The sequence below is a fragment of the Ambystoma mexicanum genome, chromosome 12 (assembly GCF_040938575.1).
Source record: "Ambystoma mexicanum isolate Mex_15411 chromosome 12, UKY_AmexF1_1, whole genome shotgun sequence".
In the NCBI taxonomy this organism is placed as follows: domain Eukaryota; kingdom Metazoa; phylum Chordata; class Amphibia; order Caudata; family Ambystomatidae; genus Ambystoma; species Ambystoma mexicanum.
Genome location: NC_090936.1, coordinates 1,010,976,258 through 1,010,993,163, shown reverse-complemented (window position 1 = coordinate 1,010,993,163; position 16,906 = coordinate 1,010,976,258). Strand labels below are relative to the sequence as shown.

At 46.8% G+C, this 16,906-nt stretch overlaps 1 protein-coding gene across 3 annotated transcripts in view; it reads left to right on the top strand.

Annotated features, from left to right (window-relative positions):
* TNPO3 (transportin 3) overlaps positions 1–16,906 on the top strand; it is a 1,153,743-nt gene that overhangs the window by 892,232 nt on the left and 244,605 nt on the right. The gene's annotated exons all lie outside the window — the stretch shown is intronic.

Here is a 16,906-nt window from a genome sequence, read left to right as displayed (position 1 = left end):
GGTGAGGGGGGTCCCATATAAGAAGCGTCACAGGTTTGTTGAGTGACACTGTTTATTTCTGATCCTCTCGAGTCGAGGTTCTTCTCAGCCAAAGCTTTGTCAGCACATTCTTTGATACTAATATCGATGTCATTGTGTGAGATTTCATTGACCTCTGGTTTTCTGGCTACTTCGGTCAAGTGAATGTAGTCTAAACTAGCCACTGTTAGCGAGGGTGGGGCAGATCTAATATCAGTACTAGTTGTGGTTCTTTTCCCCAAGTAGTTTGACATTTTTTTGCCCGGTACTGGTTCACCCATTTGGTGTAGGGCTTATATTTAGGGATACTCCAAGGAGGTTTCATCATTAGAGTTTTGAATAGAGTATGAACCTGGGAAGAAACCAGTCAAGGTACCTTTTTACTAGAAATGGGCTTACCGTGGACTTCCTGTCCCCGTTTAGGTGTACTCTCGGGAATAGCATCTAGTGGCTTGCCTAAAGGTGTGACCGGTACCATACTCTTTTGGGAATCCAGAGGTGCAACAGACTTAACCTCATTGCCATTGGAAGATGGTGTTGGGGCCTTAGTTCCATCACCCAAAAGAGAACAAATGTTGTGCTCACCCTTTGGGGAGATGGGTACAATGGGTCCAAAAAGCGGATAGTTGGGGCCAAATAAAATGGGTGTTCCCTCCTCTCTCTTCTTTTCTACCCCAAAAAGATTCCACATTTTCTTCCAGCACTTTGGGCGAGAATTTGCCGAAGTTCTTGGCTAAAGTAGCCACTAATGGATCTTCTTGCGCAGCAATGGAGTAGATTTCTTTCCCATTATATATACACTTGTTCATGTTTAAATCCACTGGGGTACCACCCAGGTTTCAGTTTTATGTCGCATTATCCTGGGAATGGACTAGCCCCAGAGTAACAGAAGGCTCTTTGAAAGAATCCTCCAAGTGTACATTAGATTTTTCCATTCCAGGTTTGGACTCGGTCCTTACTCCACTTACTAGGACATTCAATGCGACCTTATCCGCATTCAAATCTCGGCAGACCATATTATTAGAATCCACTAATGACCTTTGGAGCTCCAAGATAGCTTCCAAAGCTGTTTGACTTTGCAGACCTTTTCGGGACATTTGGGGTACTCCACAGAGGCATATATTAAACAAAATCAAGAAAAAGGAAGACCAAATAGTGAGCAGGGTAATGTGCCGAAAAACACCAAAATAATAAAGTTAAAAAGTGGCCTAAGACTAGATGTCACTAAGATAATAACCTAAACGGTTCCAATTTCAATAGTTGGCAGTAAAAAGTGGTAATTAAATTGCAAGTCATCCACCGTCAATCATTTAATATAACTATAATGAAGCAGTGTTCAGCTCACAGGCCACAAAGAGTAAAAGCCTGGGTAAAAATGTTCAAGAAAAAAAAGTCCTAAAACGGGAGAATCAGATCGCAGCCCCCAAAATTCTTATCGGCAGTGAGTTAAATGAGTAGTCCTGGGCGGAGAGAGAAACTCGCAGCTCCCCAAGGAAAATCCAGCCACAAATTCACGTTCCAGCATTAAAAACAATAATGTGCAGCGTTTGTATTCATAAGGAAGAAGGCGAGGCACACCTGACATCTTAAGGAGATGCCAGAGTCCGACTCTTTCCACCTCCCACCGCCCCCTTGCCCAAAATCCTTAGTTCCACAGAATAGCTGTGTCGAACAGAGTAGAACTCCTTACGGGCAATATTGTGACTGTCCCAACGACACGCCCGTTCCACAATAGTATACACAAGAAGTCTGTAGGGCAACAATTAGCTTATTTCTAAAAATCCAGATTGAAGTGCCAATGGAACTGCCAGAGTACTTAGAGAGACGGCGGCTTCTGTAGGTGGAGAAAAGCAAGTTGCCTCCCGCTTAACAGCTGTTCTTCGCCCTTCTCTCCTCAGGGCTTAACGCCACAAGTGCGGGTGGGTGGGGCTTATATCCGGAAGTCCAGCTACGGTTCCAAGAGTCACAGCTCGTTAAAGAGATGAACAATCTCAATAGTTTGTTCAAGGAGGCAGCGTTTCAACAACAGTGTTCCAGAAATGCACACAAAAATACAAAGTATCTCGCTTAACAGCTGCCCCTCGCCCTTCTCTCCCCAGGACTTAACTGTTTGCAGTTGGGGTATCACTTGTAATAACCGTAGGCAATTGGTTATATTCAAGATTAATCCATCGTTAGTCTCATCAATTATCTCTATGATTAGTGTATTAGTTGGTTCTTTACTTCGTGGATTTAAGAAGGTTGGTAGTGTTTTGGACAAAGTTTTTCTCTTTTTATTTTTCCTCTCTAATTGGGGGCTGTTGGTTTCTCCTATTTCAGTTCGAATTGCGATTCTAAGTTTTTCATTCCTTGTGTTTCGGAAGCTTTCATTCCTTTGGTAGTTTGTGGTCGGTTGCCACGATGTCTCATTTTTTAGCCTACCCGATTCCCGTGGCAGCTCTAATTCTATGTCCGATATATCTTCACAAGAGAGGTTGCAACCTTCATTATACATGGTATGTCCTTCATATTGATCAATAATATATAATGTTTCTTGTTCGATAATACATTTCTCTGATATGCTTTGTTCTCCTTGTGTGCATGTCAAGTTCCTCAGGAGTTCGTATTGTTCTTCCGTTGTTGGTCTCCTGTCTCGATCTTTGTGTTATCTCTGTTTTCTGTTTTGATAAGTCTTTGTTAGGAATCATTTCTTCTTTATTTTTATTTTTTGTTGGGTGGCCTTTACTGGTATAGTTGGGTTTCTCAAAGTTTGCGAGCCCCTCTTTGTTGGTTTCACTTTCTTTGCATTCTTTTTCTTGTTTCTTTCTTGGGTTTTTTCCATCCTTGGCTGTGAGCGGTTAGTATCCTTAGCAGTCAAAGATCGAGAAAATCTCTACATCAGCTGTTATCGGTTGATTTCTTTGTTGCACATTTTTCTGTTACCATTCAGTGTTTGTTTGGGGGCTGTACCTTTTTTGATTTTATTTATTTGTATATTTATTTTTGCCTGTGCAGGCTTTTGTTGCTCTAGTGTCTTTTTGGATGTCCAGTTTTTGGGAGAACCTGTTAATTTTGTCATCTTTAATTGTGGGATGCTTGTCCAACTTGGCCAAGGGTTTGTTTTATTTATTCCATGCTAAGGTGAACATCTTTCCTTTGATTGGTATCAAAATGTATTTGTAGTTCCATGCTCTTAAGTTGGTTTCTCGATTCCCTATCTTTTCTTTTTGTTTATTGCCCATCATATCTATCAGAGCTGTTGTCATTAATGCTTTATCAGCCCGGTCGCTCCATGCTATATCAATCATGCCTGCCATTGAGTTGTGGTCTCAATATCCAGTCCGTATTGGATTTTATTTGCAAATGCTTCTATGAATATCTGCTGTGCTTGCTCACTCACCTGCAAAGCTACATATTCTTCTTTCTTCGTTTTTTGTCGCTGATCGCGTCAATTTGCAGGGGGAATGAGGTGACTGTAGCAGGGACGAGAGGTCGGGTGGGGAGGAGTCTTCTGGAGGAGGAGGTTTCTTTGTCCTGTACCTCGTTTGTGGTCCCGTTGATGCTACCATTCTCAGTTTGTCTCGTGTCATCACTGGTACTGTTCCGGCCCTATATCAGCTGTTTCTTCCTCGCTCGTCTTTCGGGATAGATGTAAATAAATCCGCTCAAAGCAGGGGGACCCTGCACTGCACGTTTGTCTTTCCACAGTGCGAACCGCTTTGTATTCTCTGTGCACAAAGGTCTGTTTCCAAACAAAGTTCTGTCTTGTTTGTGCCTCCCCTGCGCCTCCCAAATACTCCACAAGACTCAGCTGACTTTGCGCCGCTCCGCAGGTCAGCTGGGTTTTTCTGCAACACGCCTGCCTCTGTTCTGTAGAGCAGGACAACAGACTGTCAAACACTGTAGCTCGTGGAATGCTGCAATCACGAAACGCGCAGCTCTCAAACTCCTCAAGACTCGGCTGACAAAAGCAGGGGTTACAGAATGTCAGATCCAGGTACAGGTATGGCCTGAAGTTCTTCAGAGACCACACAATGGCAAAACATTCACGTTCTATAGTTGCCCACCTTGTCTCGCAATCCTTCAGTTTATTACTGATGAAGCAGATGGGGTGTTTGTTGTCTTTCTCATCCAGTAGCTTCAAAACTGCACTGATCCCTGTATTAGAAGTATCTGTCTGTACAATGAAGGATTGGTTGCAATCTGGAGCTCTCAAGACTGATGTTTGACAAAAGGCTTTCTTCAGTCATTCAAAGGCCTTGGTGCACTCCTCATTCAACCTGAACCTCTTGGGGATTTTGGGTGAGGAGATTACATTTAAGGGAGAAGCCATAGCTATCTATGAAGTTCCTGTAATATCCAGTGAGACCTAGGAAGGCTCTCACTTGAGTCTGAGTAGTAGGGGCTGAGTGCAGCTTGTATTTGTCTAGGTAATGGCCTAATTGCACCACCTCCTACCTGATGTCCAAGGTGGACCACTTTGCTCTGACCACTTTGACATTTACTAGACTTTATGGTCAGATGGGCCTGCTAAACATATCCTAGGTGGTGAGGATGCTCTTCCCAAGTGGGGCTGAACACTGCAATGCCATCCAAATATGAAGTCCTCTAACCCATTCAGAACTTGATTAACCATCCTCTGACATGTAGCAAGTGCATTCTTAAGTCCAAAAGACATAACCTTAAACTGGTATAAGCCGCCTGGCGTGGAGAATGCAGTTTTCTCCATGGCATGGTCTGTCAGAGCTATTTGTCAATAGCCTGAGGTCAGGTCAAATGTACTGATGAACTTGACTGAACCAAGCATGTCCACCAACTCATCTGTCCTGGGTAAAGGATGGGCATCAGTCGTGGTGACTGAATTAAGAGCCCTATAGTCCACACATAATCTCAACTCTTGCCACTAGTACCAATGGACTTGTAGATGGATCAATATCCCCAAGATCAAGCATCTTTGTGACCTCTTCCTTTATGTGAGTTTTGGCATGATCTGACATTCTGTAACCCCTGCTTTTGACAGGGAGACTGTCACGAGTGAGAATATCAAGCTGGCCGCATGGGGGAAGCCTGGTGTAAGTGAAAACATGGTGGCAAACTGCTTTAACAGAGCCTTGCACTCCTCCTGTTGTTGCAGTGTCAAATCTGAAGAGTTTCACTCAGTCAATTGTCTCATCTGAAGGTTTTCTTCTGAGAAGATCGGGGAGAGCCCTCGTCCTGAACAGAGGCTAGAAGCAAAGCTCCTAGTTCTGTAAACATAAGCCTTCAGTTGGTTAGTGTGATAGACCCTAGAGGCCTCGTTGGGATTGACCAAGTCCACTAAATAGTTGACCTGTCCAAGCTTTCCTACAATCTTGAAGTGTCCAATCCACGTGTCCTGTAAAGCTCCCTGCCTTGTAGGCACCATAACCAATACAAGCTGGTCTGGAGTAAACCCCACCATGTTTGCCTTCTGGTCATGCCAATTCTTAACCAGAGCCTGACCTGCTTTCAGGTTTTCTGAAGCTTCTGTAATCATTAGTGCCATCCTCTACCTGAGGCCCAGCACATAGTCATTGACTCTCACTGGCTGTAGGGAGGAAGCATTTTCCAACCCTTCCTTGATCAGGGCCAAAAGGCCTCTGACTGGATGACCATAAAGAAGTCCAAAGGGGCTAAAACCAACCCCTGCTTGAGGGACTTCTCTATAAGCAAAAGATAAGACATAACAGTAGAAGATCCCACTTTCTTCTAAGGGGTACCTCTAAAGCACCTATCGTGCTCTTCATAGTACAGGTAAACCTCTCCACCAACCTATTGGTTTCGGGATGGTAGGCTGTTGAGAACTTTTAAGTCACTCCACAGTTTTTCCACATGGTCTGCATGTAGTGGGACATACAACTTGATCCCCTGTCAGAGAGGACCTCCTTAGGAAAACCTACCATGGTAAAAAATACCAATGAGGGCGTTAGCCACTGACTGGGCAGTAACAGTTCTCATAGGTATTACCTCAGGATACTTGGTAGCATGGTCTACCACAACCAATATAAATCGGTTACCTGAGGCGATTGGTGGGTCTAGAGGACCAACCATGTCAATCCCCACCCTCTCAAAAGGGACTCCCACCACAGGGAGGGGCACTAAAGGTGCCACATTCTTGGCTCCACTCTTGCCAGAAGTCTTACAAGTGTGGCAGCTCCTACAGAATTTGGCTACATCAGCTCCCATCTTTGGCCAGTAGAAATACAGAGATAGCCTCTCCTTGGTCCTCTTAAAACTCCACCAGCCAGAGGGATCTCATGTGCCAACTGTAGGAACATTGGTCTCACCTCCTGAGGTACTACCAGTCTCCAGTAGTCCCCTGGGGTAGACTCATTGGGTACACTGTAGAGGAGGCCATCCTCCCAGTAAAGCCTATGCTTCCCTGGCTCTTGTCCTTCCACCTGGGATGCTGTCTGCTGGTGCAGACCTTCTAGAGAGGGACACTTTGTCCTCTGCTGAAGTCAGCTCTAGAGGGTCCACCTTCTGCAAGTAAAGTCTGCCGCTCAGGATGGTGTCTGGGTTCCAGATCTCCAACGCAGGGAAGGTTTTAATCCAGCTCTGTCTCACCAGTAACTGATTACACAGAATTTGGTTGGTCCTCCCACTCCACATCAGCTGGGGAGAAAGGGGTCACTGGAGTGATCATAGGACAACAACATCCTCGAGAGGACTGTCCCAGAACAGGTTTAGGTTTCAAACATTTTTCTCCAGAGATCTTGAATTTCTCCTTTCTCTTTCCTTGTCTTGAAAGTAGAAGGGTGGTCTTCCTGTGGACCGGAGGTATTGGAAATCTCATTCACCTCAAACTGAGAGTCTCTCAAGGTTGCCTCTCTGGCCCATCATGTTTGTTCCTGCTTCTTTTTGTTGGGAGTCCTGGGGGTACTAGACACTACTCCCAAGAGTTTTCAAGTCCTTTCTCAACAGGACTCTCCCGGGCAATTCATATTGTACAGTAACAGGAATTCCAACAGTCATATTATTGCACTTGATGAGGGCTGGCAGAATAGGAACCATTTGGATAGGGCCTCCTTTAAGTTTAGTGGGACCTTTTGGGTGCCTTAGCTACATCCTCCGGTTTTGAAAATCCTTTCATCAACCACTGTATTGCTTGCCCCAGTGTCTCTGATGGCAGTGGTTTCCTGACCATTTACAAGAACAATGTCCATACATTCTTTGGTGTTATCTGGAATGGAGTTATAAACATCCACATTCTGTTGTTCCCACAGACCCAGGGACACCAAAGATACACTGGCTTGAACTCCAATGGGGTCTTCAGCGTGTAGTTGAAAGTGTGCACTTGCCACTTGTGCTTCTCCCTCAGGGATGAAAGCTAAGGGAGGCAGTGTGGACCCCTGAAGGTTTAGCCTTACATCTGGGATCCCCTTTCACTTGATCTACAGACCATTGCTATGTTTGTGGTCCTCTTTTGGATGGTGGGGATTAGAATTCTCTTTACCCTCTTTCTTGTGCTGCCTCCGCTCTTCCTTCTTGTGAGGTGCCCCGGAGTCTTTGGCATTTTCGGCTACCTGTAAGTTAGCAGCTTGTGCTAGCTTTTTATAATCCATTTTCTTTGAGTCAGCCAAGTGCTGTCTCAGCTCAGGAGAGCAGGCATCAAAAAAAGATTCAATCAAAAAGAGATTTCTCATTCCTTCAAAGGTGTGTACTCTGTACCCCTTAACCCAACCATCTAAGTTTTTCAAACATTCACATACCCAAGTAGCGGTCGACTCTGCCTTCCAAGGCGAAGCCTCGCCTTTTATTAAGTTTTCTCCCATTAATTCCAGCCTATCTGTCAGTCGCCCAGCAGAGTGGCTGTCCTTGCCGGACAGTCAGCCGGCCAATCACTACAGAGTGCATTTGGGTCTCCTACGAGACTAAGCACAGGGAGTTTCGGGCACCTACCTCACTTCCTGACTGCAGCAGACACCCTGGAGCCAGAGGCGGGCTTCACTTGTGAATCCCGCCAAAGGCAAAGCGAACAATGGGACCAAACCTGGTTTGGCGCGGAGAACCAATCTCTAGAAGGACCATTCCACAAAGAACCGGCGAAAAAAGAAGACCGTGACCATTTTGACAAAAAATGGCAACCTTGGGTGCTCTACTGCAGCTGCGAATGCAGCCCACGGTAAAAGCACACTACGGTAGTTAAAAGTAAACCGCTGCCGCCAGCCATTCTTCGAGGAAAGGGTAACATTAAAATGTTAAATGAGAATTTAGACAAAGGGATACGAAGTAGCCCCCTCCAGAACCCTATTGGAAGATAGTGTGTGCTGGGTCTAGAAAGTTACACATGTAAGTAAAGTCAATTTCACTTCCTTGCTCTGGGAAACAGTAGTTTATCCCAGAGAAGATATGTAAACCTTGGGGAAATCTGAAAGACTTCCCTGTGCCACTGCACTGAAGGTGCTGTGTGCCACAATGAAATAGATGATGCCTATGGTGTTTGTCAGGCTCCATAGCCAAAAGAAACACAAAGCTCAGAAATCACATTAAAATACTTGAGTGGGGAAAAAAGGGCCGTGCTCTCTTCAGGTTAAAAACAAGTCCTCCAAATCCAGCAAAGTTGGTGGGGGTCTCTAAAGTGGAGGGAAGTAGCACGTTGCTGAGAATTCTCGTTAACAGCTGCCACTAGTTTTTTATGCTAGCGACAACAGGGAAACCCGTAGCCCGATAGGAAGTAAACAGCCTCGCAATCGTGGCCAGAACTGTCACCCTTGTGGTGGGCACACAAGTGGACCCACCGGGAAGCTGCTGACCCCTGTCCAAAGGTGATGAAAAGGCTTAAGCGGGCGGTGGCGGGGTCAGTTCAGCCCCGGGTCCGACGCGGCAGGTTCCCCCACGGTTCCCGCTCCGAGCACAAAACGCAGCCCTGAGGGAATACCGGGGTGGGCAGGAGAGGAGCAGATCCATCGGTGGGGAGGGGAGGGGGTAATAAAATCTGCGGGCGGGCACCCCTACACGCCGTCCCCAGATGGAACCAGAAGGGAGGGGGTGAAAGAGGGTCCAGCGGGAGGCGCGCCTGCACGGTAGTCAGAGCCATCAAGTAGGAGGCCTGATAGTCAGTGGCCAAAAAGAATTCAGCTACTGTGCAAAAGCCCTCCGGCCTACCTGGGGAAGAGAAACAGCAGTGGCAAGCACCATAAGCAGTAGAGTCCGGGATTTGAGTGCTGCCCAGTGCCAGTAACCTGCACCCACATTATTAGCTCCTAGGGAAGGAGGGGAATTAGAGGCTCAACAACAACCACAGGAAACAAAACTAATATCTGGATCCTGCTGATTAGCACCCACAACACATAGGGTTCAACAAAACCCATGCAGGAACTGGCCTGTAAACTACAGGCCCTGCGCATTACAACAGTCTCCGGAGGCGGTGGGTAGAGTGCATAGGTGGTCACCCTACGAATAGGCGAATCTGCATTTCTGCAAGCTTCGGAGAGATTGAACAAAGCAAAATAAAGGCTAACATGCTCAGAATCAGTGGTGGGGTGAAGACAGCAGATATGGGAGAAAGTAGTAAGCCCACCCTCGAGCGAAGGGGGCAGTTGGCTGAATCATCTACAATGCCATCTCCCGAGCCCTACCCTGCTACTCCAATCCCGGTCAGGATAACCCTGATGCTGGGAACTAAGTCTAGAACAGGCCCATCACGAACAAAAACCCCGGTCAGTGGCCAGGAGAAGTACTGGAGACAAAGGCGGCAGACGGACACCCAATCTCCTTCCCTGCAACCTGAATTTGAGGCCCCAGCAAAAAGTATGCCGCTTAACATGATGGCCTCTGACAAGGAGGAGCTCCTGAACTGCCTCAAGGGCATGGAAGCCAGTCTAACAAACACCTTCCAAACCCAGATGGAACAAATGAGGGAATAACTGAAATCCTCCCTGCAAGAAGTCACAAAAGAAGTTGCGGAATTAGGAGAAAGAGTAGATGTAGTGAAAAATGGACTATCAAATGTGGCAGAGGAAGTAAAACAGGCCATCTTACTGGATCAAGTGGGTAATGCCACAAACAACCTGGAACTCCAAGCCAAAGATCTAGAAATTCGCTCACGACGTTCCAACATTAGAATCAAAGGCCTGGCAGAATCGGTGCAGGATCACGATCTGAAGGACAAGTTACAGCAATGCTTTAGCAACCTGCTGAACGACACCCAGATAGAGTTTGATAGAATACATCGAGTGGGCCCCAAGGGGAGCGGACCAGGTGCAAGACTTGGGGATGTACTGCTAGCCATGGCATTTTATGGCCTGAAAGATGTCGTCCTACCCGCAGCAAGAACTCACAATGATCTTACAATCATCGGGACTCGTATCCAACTATTCCAGGATTTAGAGTTAACCACACTTCACAAATGAAGGTTAATGCAGCCGGCCACGAAAGCTCTCCAAGCAAAACACGTACCGTACAGATGGGCCTACCCACTGGCTCTAACCTTCCCATGGGAAGGGAAACAACAGACAATCAGCACGTGAGGAGGGTCTTTCGCTGTGTGAAATTGGAAACCAACCAAAATCAAACTGATACCTGACTACAACGTAATCCCCCAAACAAACGAGACAATCCATGGGAATAGTTGACGGAAAGAAGGAGACGACAGAGGAAAGAGGCAAAACTAACAGGCTCTCAGAAGAGCCAAGAAGGTCCGGAACAGTAGAGATAGATAGGATAGCGGCATAATCTGCAGGAACCCATAAGGCATAGTTTGCATAAATTCACTTAAAAATGTCTGCACAGAGGTAAGGGGACACTACATCTTGGAACCTGTTACAGGATAGGGGTAGATCCTGGCATAACAAAAAACTGGGGGTATGTGTGGGGCCCAATGCCCGCAGGGGTTAGGCGAGAGGATTCTCAGGAACCCTGGCCACAGGAGGCCCCATGGACAGGGTAGAGGGCGTGGAGTGGAGAGGTGGGAGTGGGAAAATGCGCAAGGCACATGAGAGAAAATGGCCTAGGGATGCAAGACAGAAAGGAGGTCCCGAATTAATAGTAAAGAGGGGCAACTTCATTGGAAGGCAAGAAGAGGGACTGGGGCAACCACCCAGTACACGGAGCAATGGAAGAAGTGACAATAATAACACTTCATGTGCAGGAGCTGAACCCCCCCCCCCCCCCCCAATAAACACATTCTTGGTAGATTAGATGCACGCAGCAATAGCGATTCTGCAGGAAACTCAACTCCTCCGGAAGGACGAAAAGAGGTTGAAGAGTAAGACATACCCCATACAGTTCTTTGCCCCAAGTGGCAAAAAGACAAAAGGAGTAGCAATATTACGCAGTCGGGACCTGGAATTCCAAAAACACATGTTAAGAGACAGCAAGGGTAGATACATGGGGATCAAGGGCACAATTAGGGGCCAAACCTACACAATACTAGCGTTAAATGCCCCTAACGAAAAACAGGATACATAGATCACTGGGCTGCTACAGAAAGTGGGAGGTTGGTGCGAAGGCCGGATAATAATAGGGGGGACTTTAACTGTGTGATGCACCCGAAACTAGACCAAACTCTCCCCCCTACAGCAGCATATCAGAGAAACAGACAAGCACTGGGCAGATTCTTTAAAGACTTAGGGGTGATCGATACATGGCGATTTTTCCCGGAAGAAAGTAAGGAATACACGCATTACTCGGCAGTGCACCGAGGCTACTCCAGAATAGACATGATCCTAGTCTCAGCATCCCTAATCCCCCATGTTACAAAAGTGGAAATCGAGGTGCAATACCTCTCAGACCACGCCCCAGTATCAATTGGCATAGAGCTTGACTAGGGCGGAAACAGAGGCCGTCCCCGGTGGAGGCTAAACGAGCTGCTTCTGAGAGATATTGCACTAAGGGCACATATGGAAACCACAATAAACTACTTTGAGGAGAATGATGATGGGGAGACCGACTGGAGAATAGTGTGATAGGCGGGAAAAGCAGTAGTACGGGGAGAATTTATAGCACAAAAAGCAGTATACTATAGGGAAAGGGCCCTCACAACACATAAACTTGAGGAATAATTGAGGGGCTGAAGAACAACACAAGTCCTGACAAACACCCAAAACACAATGGGCACTATGGAAGGCAAGAACCGGCTAGAAAACCATACAGCAGATAGTGGCACAGACACTACTGAGCACCAGGCAATTCTACTACATACCCGGGGGGAAGGCAAATAAATTCCCCGCGGCCAAATCATGGAAACAAAAAGCACGCAATAATATCTTCAGGTTGAAACAGTCGGGGAGATGTGTGTACCGTAGATGAGGGGACATTAGAAATAATGGTGCAATTCCAGGAGCAACTACTAGAAAGCGAAAAACCTAGACAGAACCCACCAGAGATCATCCATGTCCATGACTCCCTTGGCACAGCTCACAGAACAGGATAGGAACATGCTGGGGGAGCCAATAACAGCCCAAGAAGTCAGTAATACGATAGCATCCCTGCTGAGAAATAAGACTCTGGCCCAGATGGTCTGTGAAACGGCTATTAAAAAGCATTCCGCACACAGTTGTTAGCCCCCTCTCACCCACCTCTTCAATGTAATTAGAGAAAAAGGGGCAGTTTCGGCAGACATGTGGAAATTGCTCACAATATTTACCATAAAACCAGGTAAAGATCCCAGGGAATGCGCCAGCGATCGTCCTATAGCACTCCTAAACACTGACGCAAAACCTTATGCCAAGATACTCGCAAACAGACTGAGTACCTTACCAAATATCATACATGAGGACAAGGCTAGTTTTATAAGGGGGGAGACCTACTCAAGATAATCGTTAGGAGGGCCATAGATGTAATTGATTGGGGATCCAGAACAGACCAAAAATTCTCAGTGGCAGCACTAGATGCCAGGCGTGCCTTTGACAGCCTAGATTGAGAGTACCTAAAATTGGTTCTGGAGGGATTTGGGTGTGGGGAGTCATTCGTTAGGATGGTATTAGCAAACTATTGTCTCCCAGCCACGAACCTTATGATAAATGGCCAAAGCTTGAAACAGATCAATATTAGGAGAGGTACGCGTCAGGGATGCCCCCTCTCCCTGCTGATCTTTGCAATGGCAATGGAACCATTTGCAGTCCAGATTAGGAGTGAACCAAACATCAAAGGAGTGATATGCGAGGGATCCACACACAAGATCGCACTATATGCGGACGACATAATGCTGTACATGGTGAACGCCAAAAACGCGCTACCCCGGGTTATTGCGAAACTACATAAATTTGCAGACCTATCTGGATTCGCAATAAATTACTCCAAATCCAAAGCACTAAATATTAGAGAAAAGAGGGAGGAGATAGTGGGCCTGGCAGAAACATACCCCCTGATTTGGGGTAAAAGATACATGGGGGTACCTAGAGGTCCATATAATGAAGAAAGTGGGAGGCTTGTTTAAAGCAAACATTGAGCCGCTTTGGAAGCAACTCCGCGATTACTTGCAAAGGTGGGTTGCCCAGGAGTTATCCTGGTTTGCGAGAATCGCAGCAACAAAGATGACCTTGTTGCCCCGCCTGCTTTATACAGTAAGTTCGATCCCCGTGGATGTCTCTCCACGACTAGAGACCTCCAGAAGGCAATATTCAACTTCTTTTGGCAAAACAGAAGACCGAGGATCCAAAGACTAATCCTGACGCACCCTGCGCTCTTAGGGGGCCTGGGAGTCCCTGAACATTGCGAGGTGCATACTGGCGGCCCACCTGGCGCCAATGCTAAAGTGGGCGGAACAGGACTCCCTGAAAGGGTGGTGTAGGATGGAACAAGCAGCCACTACAATCCCGCTAAAGACATTGCTGTTCCTGGGGCCAGCTGCCCGCGAGAGAGGGGGTAAACTGTTGGAAGCCACCAAAGCATCACTGCGCAGCTGGGAACAGGCAAGGCAAGCAAAGAAAATGTGACAGGGTCTGGGCCCGCTTCCCCCCTGACACACAATGCATACTTTACACCAGGCCTTCGGATGCAATTCTGGGTGTGGTTCAGGGGGGCGGAAACACTGACCCTAAGAGATATGTACCAGGACAGAGCCTATGTCCTTTATAGACGGCAAACAGAAATGTGAACTAGGGGAAAATCAAAGCTCTAAATACATGCAACTCCAACAATGGATCTCCCATCCAGCGGTGAAAAGGGCAGGAGTGAGGACCCCGTCCGGATTGGAGCTAACAATGCAGGAGGGCACAACTACGAAGGAGATAACTAGGCTATACTGACTACTGGATAACACACAAACAGCAGATAAGCTCCCATATACAGAGAATTAGGAAAAGGACATGGGGCAAACAATTGCAGAAGAAGCAGCTGTCCAAATATACAGCAATCAAGGAATCAGCATACAAACTTTGTTATAGGTGGTATCTGACCCCCCACTGCCTACACAAAATAGATGCCACATATCCTCCGGATTGCTGGAGATAATGTGGGGGGAGGGGAGACTTGTTCCACATGTGGTGGTCGTGTCCGAAGGTGACATGTATTGGAAAGAAATCTTGGGGCATATTAAAGACATAACAGATACAGAGCTGCCACTGTCGCCAAAGATAATCTTATTGGGAGCAGTTTCTGAGGATGCATGGATTGGAGTGCATGGAACGGATTGGGGTGCATAGAATGGCGTGACTTACATGGGGCTGTTGGAGTGCATGGGACGTTTGAAAGAGCATTGAAAGGAACGGTTCCGAGTGCTTGAATCGGTCGTAATACATGGAACAGTTCAGAGTACATGAAACGGATGGAGTACATGGAACCATTGGAGTAGGCTCAATCTCAAGCACCTTAAGGTAAGCCACCATATCACATCTCCATGCGTACTCTCCTCTTAACACCACCACTCAACTAGAACACAGCGATACTATGACACCATTCGGTATAGCTGTTTTCATACCATCATTTGCCTCGTACTCCCCATCACCCTAACTAAACACTGCTGGTTACACACCTTCCAGCCTAGGCGTTCTCCTCAGGCCTAACGCAGCCAGAATTCGGACCGGATAACAACCTGCCAGAACACTCACATACTCTTGATCTCTCATTCACCACACCTACCACTAAGCAGCAGCTATCACACGAATGCCACACCAGTTGCACACACATCCGGTGCTCACACGCACCTTATGACTCTATTCTCTCTACTGACTTGAACTTCGGTTCCCGAGGGCGTTCAACCTATCAGCGCCTTGAGACCATACCAATGGTACATAAGGCGCTATATAAATGCAAAGTAACATAACATAACACATGTGGCATCCGGAAACAAGGTAACCCTAATAACTCATCTACTGACGGCAGCAAGAATGACACTTGCACAAAGATGGAAGTCTAAAGAGGGCCCAACAATGCCCTGGTGGTGGGTCAAGGTATGGGAGGGTGTGGGGGGGAGGGGTCATTGCTATGGAAAATATCTGTGCCCTAAACACAGGGAAATATCTAACATTTCTGACAATCTGGGACTCCTTTCGTTCGTTAAGTGTCCATAAGTGGACAAGGACCCACAAGCTAGACAGAGGTGTAGAAATGGAGAGAGGTTGAGGACTCTGTGACCAAAAGGAAATCGGGGTAAGGGGGGGGTAACAGGGTTTAGCATCTAAATGTCTAAGGAAAGTGGAGGAAATTATCCTGCAACTATCACCATCATTTCTGGTGCAGTGTTCTAATAATGTATTAATATTTCAAATGTAAACTGCAGTTTGTTATATCTGCTTTGCCTCAATTGAAAATAAAATTGGTTTAAAAAAAGAATTGGTGCAGTCACACTCGGTGAGACTACACAACACTTATCGGCTCAGTCACACTACAAACCTGTGTAGTACAGACCTAAACCAAAAGGTGTTACCTAATACCAAGCAGATAAGTGTTGTGTAGTCTCAAACGGTGTGACTGCATCAATTCTTAACAGGGTCACCTTTTCATATTGCACACTGCATCTTCCAGTGCAGTGTGAATACTTCTGTATCACCCTAGACTTACAATCAAACGATTTATGGTTATTTTTACATGTACTTAAAGACAAGCTGGTGGCAGCAGTAGTGAAATCTTTACCGTTTTTACTTTATCAGTTTGCTTTCTCACGTTTACCGCATTTGTGGCTAGTGTCCTAACATGGCTGTGCCACAAGGTTTTTTGTTTGTTCATTGGCCTTCATCCTGCCTTGCCTGGAATTTCCTTTTATGGTCATGCATTTACCCGGGAATGCAGTGCTTTTCGCAGACTAGTGCGGGCCATGTGTTGGAAGCTAGAAAATGGGCTGGGACTGTCTGGTTCCGGACCACAAACTGGTGTGTCTGGAGTGTATGCATGAGTTTAGCCCACAATAGTCCCTGATTGGACCACTGTTCCACTTTTTGGGGAGGAGGGGCGGCGCAGATCTTTCTAGTGTAGGACTTGAGTTGCTGCGCTCAACTGAACTTGAGATAATAAGAGGAGTCCTGCAGTCATTCCACCAGATCTGAAAAGGCATCAATTATCCTGTGTAGCTGTGCAGACGAAGGAAGACCCATGGTCCGATCCTGAAGCGAGGCCTGGCAACCAAATCTTGCTGCCGTCCCAGTGGAGCCCTGTCTGGCTGCTGACTTCAGAAGACCCTTGTTGGTTCTTCGACCCTTTGTACTGGTGGGAACAACCACTCTCAATGTCTTCTCATGACCCTGCAGTTTGGAGTCTTTGGAGGTGTCACTGGGCCATGCAGTGGGCTGACCAACTCCAGTTTGGCTACTGTGTTAGAGTTGCCGTTCCGTGTTTTGACTCGGAACTTCAGGGGTCATCAGCTTGTCCTGCAAGTTGCCTTCCTGCAAGATTACGGCATCCCAACATCAGCGGGTACTGAGATAGAAGACAGTCAACTGTGACGCCTGGTGTCGCCGTGCATGTTGACAATCGTTGGGGCCGGCTTCTGGTAAAGTGTTCAGAAGAGTCC